Source organism: Micromys minutus (assembly GCF_963924665.1).
Source record: "Micromys minutus genome assembly, chromosome: 31".
Taxonomy (NCBI): domain Eukaryota; kingdom Metazoa; phylum Chordata; class Mammalia; order Rodentia; family Muridae; genus Micromys; species Micromys minutus.
This window is the reverse complement of record NC_137966.1, coordinates 26,410,554-26,420,780: the sequence shown is the minus strand read 5'-3', so window position 1 is coordinate 26,420,780 and position 10,227 is coordinate 26,410,554. Positions and strand designations below refer to the sequence as shown.

Sequence of the window (10,227 nt, the reverse complement as noted above, 5' to 3'; positions counted from 1 at the left end):
CAAGTGATTGAATAGCCTGAACCTTTTGGAGAGCCTTCTCCTGTTCCTGATACCATATGACGTTAGCATTTTTCCAAGTCACTTAATATATGGGTCAGAGTAACATAATGAAGTGAGAAATATGCAGTCTCCATAATCAAAATAAGCCCCTTGAATTTTGTTTGGATTTATTTCCTATCCTCTGATGCGCATATGCCTTTCCAACAAGTCCAAAGTGGTTGCTACCTCCTGCTTACTTGGTCAAGTTGACATGTCATCCAAGTAGTGGGCCAGTATGATCTTTTTTTGGAAGAGACTGATGATCAAGATCCCTTTGAACTAAGTTATGACACAGGGCTTGAGTGTTAAAAAAAAACTCCTGAGGTGAAATTGTAAAGGTATATTTGCCAGGTGCAGGCAAATTGCTTGTCTTCCTTGTGAAAAGGTATCCCAAAAAAGCATTTGTTAGATCAAGAGTTCCATACCATATAGCAGATGTAGTAATCTGATCAAATAAGGACATTGTATCTGATAAAGCAGCTTCAATCAGTCATTGACCATGCCAGCTCAGTAAGTCAACAGGGTCTCAATATCATATGCAGAAAGTCTGTAGAGAAGCTTCTTTGTTTTATGATGATCCTTTATTGACTTTAATTCCTGAGCAAATACAGTCCTATTCAGAAAGTCCTTTCATATTATAGAGTAATGGCTTGATTTTCTTTTAGCGGTTTCAATGGTTCAGGTTTTACACTGATATATTTGGTTCATTTGGAGTTGGTTTTGTGCAAGGTTATACAAGTGAGTCTAATGTTATTCTTCCGTTTATGGACATTCAGCTTTTCCAACATGATTTGTTAAAGATGCTGTCTTTCCTCCAGTGCATATTTCTGGCATCTTTGCCAAGAATTAGATGACTGTAACTATCTGCATTTAAGTCTTAGTCTTTTATTCTGTTCCACTGAGCCACATGTCTGTACCACACTGGTTTTAGAGCTATAGATGTACTGTTGATTTTTTTGTTCTGTTTGCTGACTTGATACAACCTAGTCATCTGGGAACAGGGAACCTTGACTGAGAAATCACCTTCAGCAGACTATCTGTAAACAATAGTGTGGGGCACTATTTTTTTTTAATTTCTTTTTATGTGTGTGAGTGTTTTGCCTGCATGTATATTTGTACAGCACATGCTTACCTGGTGCCCAGGAAGCCAGAAGAGGTGTTGGATCCCATGTAACTAGAGTTATGGATAGTTGTGAGTTGCCATGTGGGTGCTGAGAATTGAACACGGGTAAGAACTCTGAAAGAACAAGTACTCTTAACTGCTGAGTCATCTTTCTAGCCCTGTGAAGTATTTTTAAAAAATATTCATGATTGAGGGCCTAGCCCATTATGAGCAATGTCACCCATGGGCAGGTTGTCCTGGGTGGTATACAAAAGTAGGTTGAGCAAGCCATGGTGAACAAGAACATACAGGTTCCTGTCTTGGCTATAAAATGTAAGATTAAATAAATCTTTCCCTCTCAAATTGCATTTGACCATGGTCTTTGTTATAGCAACAGGAAGCAAATTAGAACGACAGCTCTGCAATATAACCTGATATAACTTAATAAAACTCCAGCACTGTTCCTGGGCCTCCTGTACTTCATATGAGCATTATGATGTTTTTCTTTCTATTTCTATCATTTTTATTGGTATTACATTGAATCTGTAAATTGCTTTTGGAAGGATAGTAATTTTCTTTTCTTTCTTTCTTTTTTTTTTTTTTTCAGATGAACCACAGTAGAGTTTATTATTCCAGTGATTTGCATAGCTGGGTTGCAAGTCTATGGCAGGCTGCCTGCCTTCCTGGAGGCACTTACCCCATCTCCCCCTCTGAGGGAACTCCACTTGGCCATGGACCCCATAAACCTTTGAATGAATTTATTTAGACTTTTGGACATCTGTATGTTTCCCTCTGAAAATATTGACAGCCATGTTCTGCCCACCCTATGGCCTGCCAGTCTAGCCTATAGAGGGTGATTCCCATTGCTCTGTAATTTCGAAATAAACAGAATTGGTAGCAAGTCTGAGTGCTGAGTGATGTCCAAAGAGGCACTGTGCGGACAGTCACAAGATGTCTTCTCATGGGCGGGCACTGTGCAATGTGTGGCAGTGCAGACTGTCTACAGTTTGTCCAGGAAGTTGTTCAGCGATGGGATACCCTCCTTCAGGCCTTTGTGCTTGTGGGCCTCAGCTACCATTTGGCTGGGACGGCTGCTGTTGTCAAAATGGTCCCTAGGCAGGACTTGCCAGTGGCCAAACATACACTGGGGAAAGGCCTGGTCACTAGTGTTGGATCAAAGGTCTGTGGTGAAGCTGAAGGACTCACTGACAGGCAGTTAGGCCTTAACCACAAACATGGAGATACCAGCCACCTGAGACTCCTCAAATACATGGCCATGCTTTCTGTTCAGGATACCACAGATGCCACCCACAACTTGCTCAGGACACTGGATCTCCACCAGATAGAATGGCTCCACGAGGTGGGGCTGTGCAGTCAGCACACTGGCATAGAGACAACAGTGTGCTGTGGAGATGATCTGACCACCTCCCCGGTGGATGGCATCAGTATGCAGGGTCACATCATGGACATCAAACTGCACACCACACATGTTCTCCTCACAAAGAGCGCCCTCCTTGGTGGCCCACTGGAAGCCAGCCACCACACTGTCCTTGATCTCATGCAGGTACTGCACACCCTTGGTGATGTCGGTGAGAATTGGGGCCGGTGCCATCGGGTCTGAAGCACCAGATCTTGCGGGCTTCAGCAACATCCCACTCATACTTTTCCGATAGATAGCGGGCATGTGCCTTAAGCTCCTGGCGGGCAGACACCTCACCGTTATTGATGTCCTCTGCCAGGCCGTCAGGGAAGGGCCTGGCCTTCATGTATAGCTGGTTGTGCTTGTTGGGGGGACTTGGACAGAAATAGCACATTGGACTCTTCACTGACTGTCTCCCAATTTGACATGAGATTTCATGATGGGGAAGCAGGCATGGTCCTTCTCCAGGTCCTTAAGTCATATCTTCAGGTGCAGCTCACCGGTGCCAGCAATGATGTGCTCTCCAGACTACTCGATGATGCGCTGCACCATAGGTTCAGATTTAGCTAGCCACTTCAGCCCCTCCACCAGCTTAGGCGGGTCAGCTGGGTTCTTCACCTCTACTGCCACCCTGACAAGGCTGACACTAACTTCATCACACGCATATTGTGAGCATGCTCACTCAAAGGCGGTGATGGTCCCAGTCTTCACTAGGAACTGGTCCACTCTGACCAGCCCCACAATGTTTCCACAAGGGGCATCCTCAATCAGCTCCACATAGCGGGCCATCATCAGAATAGGCTTCAGGTACAGGTCCTCTTTCTTCCCAGGGGCTCATGATCTGGACCTTCAGGCCCATGGACACCACCCCAGAGAACACTCTACCAAAGGCATAGGAGTGGCCTTTGTCAGAGCTGGTACTATCTTGGAAATGTACATTATAAGGGGGCCTTTGCAATCGCAGCTCTTAATACCTATGGCGGCCTTGTCTTCAGGTGGCAACTCATACAGCAGCTCACAGCGGTACTTCTATGCAGTGACAGGGAATGGCAAGTGGATGGTGATCATCTGTAGCAGGGCGTCTCCTTCAGGCAGCCAGCCTCAAGCAGTGGTTTGCCTTCCTTGTCCTTGTCCTTGCTCTCCAGTTTGATGTCCAGATTCTCAATCAGCTTGGCTGTCTCCTCCTTTCTGAAGTTCAGGATGGCGTAAAACACCTTGAAGATGGGGTCCAGGATGAGCTGATAGAAGGTGTGGGGAAGTTTCTTCCCATCTGTGCTACTGGCTGACTTGCTGAACTTGCCATTGGCCAGGTCAAAGCACTGGTCTCCCCACAGCTTCTTCATCATGTCTTTTACTTTCTTGGCCCGCTCAGCTGAGCTCAGCTAGCCCTCGCTCTTGGCTGCAAACTTGGCCACATACATCTCTGCAAATTGTTTCAGAGTGAAGGCCCAGCCATGCAGGCCAGAACAAAAGCCTACGGTGCCCAGGACAGGATCAATTATGATAGTGCCCATGGGCCACTCGCCCTCACACAGGTAGAGATGATGACACTGACATTCTCCACGATGCGCTGGAAAGTCTGGAGGAGCTCCTCAGGCTCCAGTTGCAGCTCAAGCAGGGCCTGGTCCATCTTATTCATCATCAGTACAGGCTTGACACGCTCAGCAACAGCCTGTCCAAGCACTGGTTCTGTCTGTACTCACACGCCAAACACACAGTTCACCACCACCAAAGCTCCATCGGTGACACGCATGGCAGCCATGACCTCTGAGGAGAAGTCCATGTGGCCTGGAGAGTCAATGAAGCTGATGAGGAAGCCGGAGCCATCCTTGCTCTGCCTGATGAAGTTCAGGTCGTTCTCAGAGAGCTCACAGAAGAGGGGATGGCCATGGACTTGATTGTGAGGCAGCGCTCCTGCTCGTCCTTGCGAGTGTAAGTGAAGCGTGTCTCACCGGCTCGAGCTGAGGCCATAACGCCTGCCTTGCACACAAGGGAGTCGGTCAGTGTGGACTTGTCATGGTCCACGAGTAATGACTGACATGTTCCGGATGTTGGCTTTCTTGTCCATGACGGCATGGATCTGATCTACTGTGAAGTTCACCATGGTGGCAGATGATGGCAGACTCTCAGAGACAGAGGTGAACATGAAGGTGCACCGACAATGGTGGCTGCTGTGGCGGAAGAGCAGTAATTTTCATAACATTAACTCTACCAAGCCATGCGCCTAAGAGATCTTTTCATCTTCTCGTATCTTCCTCAATTTCTTTTTTCAAAAATATAAAATCTTCATTGTAGTAATCTTTCACTTCTTTGAGCGATGTTTGAAAAGGCCATAGGAAATCATACTATTTTTAAAGCTTACTTTAAAATGTGTGTATAATTACGCACATATTTCTGGATAGAGTGACTGTACACGAGGTGATAATGCCTTCCTGGGGCGCCATAAATTATTTAAAAAAAACCCGAGTGCCAGGATGGGAAAGAGAAACATACTGAGTTGTTGGTCAGAGATATCTAAGAGACCTCTGAAACACTACAGGGTTTGTCATTGCCCCTGGTCACCTCCAAGAACCTGAAGGTAAGACTTTATTGCTGAAGATCCACACACTTTAGACAAAGGACTTGGAGGATTCAGCTGGAATTGACTTGGAAGCCTCTTCCCTCAGGACTAGCTCTCATAGTAGCAGAAGATATTATGCAAACTGCCAAGGGAGAAATGCAATCAACAGTCCTACATGGATGTGAAGCATGTGATGCCTCTAGTATTTATATCTTGTGGATAACTTAAGTCCTATTAAATAGGAGAAAACTCATGCTTGTATTGTAAACCTAGACAACTACTGGTTGCTGAACAGGTAATAGACATTAAAGGAAGACCCACTACTGCCAATATCCTAAGTCAATATAGCTTCTAACTGTACTCTAAATAGTTATTCCTACAAACAAACATAGCTCTTACCCTCACCAATGATGTTTCTTTTTTCTTTCTTTTTTATTATTTTATTTTATTTTATTTTATTTTTTGCTGCAGCAAAGACTGGTCAAAATGCAGACCAAGTAACTGTGGGGTTCCCAGCCCCAGATGGGACATGTGCAATGTCCCACGAACCAGTGGAGAACTATCGGCAGTCAGGGACTGCTGCAGGGACAGTCACCTGACTGGGAGAAAAGGGTTCATTCTCAATGACCCTTAGGCTCAGTAACTTCTCACATTTATTTTCACTGGTGTCTATTCAAAGAGCTTATACTGGGTAGCACAGGTGAACATACTTTGGTGGTGGAGTTATAGACTTTTGTGAGTTGCCGTGTAGGTGTTGGGAGTTAATTTTAAAATAATATATTTTGAGCATACTCCCCTCTGTACCCTCATTCTTCCTTCCCCACTTTTTCTTAGTCTACTTTGTACCTTAGACATTTCACTTCTAAATTCATGGTATATGTACATACATGATTTTATGTGTGTGTGTGTGTATGTGTGTGTGTGTATTATGTGTGTATATATATATATATATATATAATGTAGAAACCAAAAATGAGAGCGAACGCAGGTAGGCTTGCAGTAGTGCATGAAGGAAACTAAATGGCTGCCTGGACCTTTATATACATACAGCATGCTTGTGTGCATAATTTTGGGTCAAATAATAATTTAATTCTTTGTTTGATTTGATTTTGTTTGACAGAGGATTTTGAGCTAAGAAATCACATGTAGCTAGAGTGATCCCAAAACCCTGACCTTTGACAGGATTATAGACATGTACTATGTTGTCCTCTTTTTCCTCCTCCTCCTTAGAATTCTAATTCTTCTAATTCTGCTTCTTCCTCCTCCTCTGCCCCCTTCTTCTGCCTTCCCCCCTGATTTTTTAGCAAAGCCCCATTCTAAATTGAAGGCTAACCTTAAAATTACAATCCTCCCGCTCCAGCCTAGAAAGTGCCGGGACAGGCATGAGAAAACATGCCTGACTAGTAAGTCATCTGTTCCAGCTGTATTTTAACAATAAAACAAGGGTGTTGGTTTTGTTCTGTTTACTTCATCAGTCTCTAAGGAAGCAAGACACAGATACTCTCAGAGTTGCTATCTCTAGCTGCTGCTCTTTACTTCAGTCATCTCTCAAATTGTCCACTATGATTTTTAAAATGCTGGAATCTATTTTTATTATTTATTTATGTCAAGGAAGGACACACCTGTGCCACCACGTGCATAGGACAACTTTTGGGAGCCATTTCTTGCCTTCTGCTTTGTTGAGGCAGGGTTGTTTGTTTTTTGTTTGTTTTCCTTCTACGGCTTTCAGTAGGCCAAGCTAGCTGACCCATAAGCTACTGGTGGATTCTCCTGTCCTCGCTTCCCATCTCAGTAGAAATGCTGGAAACACACGTGAGCTATGACATACGCCTTTCTGTGGGCTCTGGGACTGTACTCAGGCCACGGAGTCTGTGCCTCCCTGCTCTTGAGAAAGGGTCTCATTGTAGCCCAGGCCTAAAACTTACTGCAAAGATGATACTGTCCTTGGATTTCTAATCCTCCTGCCTGTGCCTGATTCCTGGGATTACTGATGTTTGCTAGAACTGCTAGAATGCAGAAACTACTGAGAAGTTGGCTGCCATTTACACTATGGGTCCTATCAGCTCCAACTTCTGATGTTTACTACTTACTTTAATTTCTTCTGGGGGTTTCTTTATGTCTAAATACTACATTTAAAGCTCTGTATATGCGACCATGGTAGCATATATTTGTAATCCCAGCACTTGAGAGGCTTAGGCAGAAAGAGTGCTGTGAGTTCGAGGCCAGCATGGGCTACACAGAAAGGTTTAGTCTGAAAAACAAATAAAAACCCCTGGCAAAATAATAATAGGAATAAAGGTCTGTCTTCACTTAGCCCTTTCCCCAAATACCTTCTTATTCTTAGAATAAACGTGAGACAGCAGTAATTCCATCTACATCTTTATTTGCCTTGTTCTTCCCTCACAGCTACCATTCTTTAGAAGAACACTGGGTTATGTGTATTTATTTGTGTGTGTGTGTGTGTGTGTGTGTGTGTGTGTGTGTTTTCTTGAGTGTGTATGGAGGCCAGAAAATAACTTTAGGGAATCAGTTCTCTCCTTTTCACAATGTAGGGTCTGGGGATCAAACTCAGGTCATCAGGTTTGGCAGTAAATCCCACATTTTTGCATTGCTGTAGTGAATATTAAATCATCCATGTATATCACTGGCTTTACTTTAATATTAAAGATTAAAATATTTATTTACAATATGACTGTAATTATTCAGCTCACAACAAAATTATGTGGTAGAATTTAAAGAAAAAAGAATAACTACATACCTCCCTCCTTTGTTTCCTTCTGGTTTACTCTTCCAAAAAAATGTCTTTTTAACATGTAAATAAATGTATTTTTATGTGTATGGGTGTTTTGCCTGAATGCACAGTGGAGGCCAGAAGAGGGCACTGGATTCCATTGGGACTAAAGATTATGAAAGCTGTGAGCTGCCATGTGGGTGCTGGGAATTGAATCCTGCCTTAACGGTTAAGCTATCTCTCCAGCCCACAAAAAAATTCTTAATTCAGTGTGATAGCTCACACCTATAATGCCAGCACTTGTGAGATAAGAGGATTGCTTCCAGTTCAAGGCAGGTTGATCTACAAATAAATAGAAGGACAGCCAGGGCTGCCTCAACAGCACTAGTGATGTAAACAGTTCACTGGATACAAGCCTTATGTCTGTAGAGACTGAGTCTACTTGGGGTTAGGGGTAGGATGTTGGTTGTTTCTCTATGTAGACCCGGCTGACCTTTAATTCACAAAGCACCACCTGCTCCTGCCTCCCACATGCAGTATTAAAGGCGTTCATCACCAGGCTTGGTGTACTTTAACTATTTGGAGATGATGTTATATCTTGAGCTTTTTCTTTTTTTTTTAATTTTTATTACATTCTTATTTTGTGTGCTCTTGTGTATGTATGTGTGTACCACTAACCACATGCAGAGGTCAGAGGACAACTTCAGAGCTGGTACTCTTTTCACTGTGAGTCTCAGGGATCAAACTCAAGGCTTAGTGGTAGAGGCCTTTACCTCTTAAGCCATCTCTATAGCCTGTGCATTGTTTTTGTTTGCTTGTTTTAATTTTGCCATCCGCTTTAAAAATAAATGTGAGTGTATAGGCATGCAACAGGCCAGTCCCTGGACAACTGGAGGAGTTGGTTCTGCCTATCCATCAGACTTAGTGGCAACCATCATTACCATTTGGCTCCTTAGCTCTGTTTTGTTTGTATCCTACACTAGCCTCCAACTCATGAGGTGGGGGAAGTGCATTTCTTGTACCTCTGCATAAAAAAGTAAGTCTTTAATAATACTGAAGTGTTCAGAGTTGTAATGTACCAGCATATGTACAGATGGGTGGTTATCTGAACACCTATGTGATAGAAACAAATATAAGAAAATGGCAACTAATCTAGCTAATGGGCACATGATTGTTCACTACAATTCTTCCGTCCTTTCTAAGGGTTTGGAAATTTCATAACGCAGGAGCATACTCAATTTTCAGTCTTTAAGTGGCACCATTTCATCATTCCTCTCCCCCCCCCCCCCGCCCCAGTTCATTGGAGAATCACTTATTCTCCTACTCTAAAGCAGCACACATGATTTCTTTGCTAGAAAATGTTAATAACACAAGTAGGCCATTTATCCAAATGCAAAGTAGAGACCTTCCGCACTGACAACCGACCCAAGCTTGGGAGACGATGCTTCGTATGAAACAGGAGAAGGTAGGGATAGCTTTGTGGGTTTTAGCATCATAAGTTGTTTGTCCAGGAAGTTTCACTGACCGCAATGGTGGTAGATCCCATTTTAGCTACCCATCAGTAGTCCAGTGAGGTAGGAAACAAATCCTGCCAGCTCTTACTAAAAAAACGCACCACCCCCACCTAGCGGGAGTGACGCGGAGAAAATGCGGTGTACTGCTGGGCTGCGAGGGACTAAACCTAACATGGATAATAATGATCTCCATATCAAAAGATTGCTATGATATAAAATGGAAAGGCAACAGACCTACTATTATATTATTACCCATTCCCGGACAAGCCATCATTGTGACATGAGGGACGACGCCAGACCAGCAGCCTCAAATTCGTTTCAGTCTGGACTTCTGAGGGAATAGCTGACAGAAACACATTCAGCTCTGATCAGCATCCCTTCCAAACAGCAGCTACTAAAGAACCGAGCCCACCGTCCAACCCAACAAAAACAACAACAACAGGAAAAGAAAAAGAAAAAAATCCATGAGCGCAAGGCAGCCATCATCCCGCGCATGCGCAAGGGTGGGCGCTGGCCTCAGGCTGCAGAGGTAAATTAACTACTCCATTTCTGACCGGTGTTGACGGCGGAGGACTTGAAAGCCTAGCTCGGGACGTGCAGCTGAGTCGACACTATTTTACCTGGTGAATATCTCATTGTGATGGTCATCACAGGCGTCTGGCAAAGTTGAGTTTGGACCGCTCTATAGACAAGGTTTCCCCTACCTGACTGCGTTAGGACCGGCCGGCGTGACGCCTGTATACGGAAGCCTGGAAGGCCCCGCCCCAGGAGGCCCCGCCTACCCGACGGGTCTGGCCCCGCCTTCAGCAAGCCGCAGGATCCCTGCCGGCGCGCTGCGGGGCAGCTCCTCCTCCTCTCCGC

General features: G+C 44.3%; 1 pseudogene across 1 annotated transcript; it reads right to left on the bottom strand.

Moving 5' to 3' along the window:
- Window positions 1-2,074: 2,074 nt before the first annotated feature.
- On the bottom strand, window positions 2,075-4,665 carry LOC308413215 (elongation factor 2-like; annotated as a pseudogene). Its single transcript has one exon. The product of its transcript is annotated as an elongation factor 2-like (transcript).
- Window positions 4,666-10,227: the final 5,562 nt, after the last annotated feature.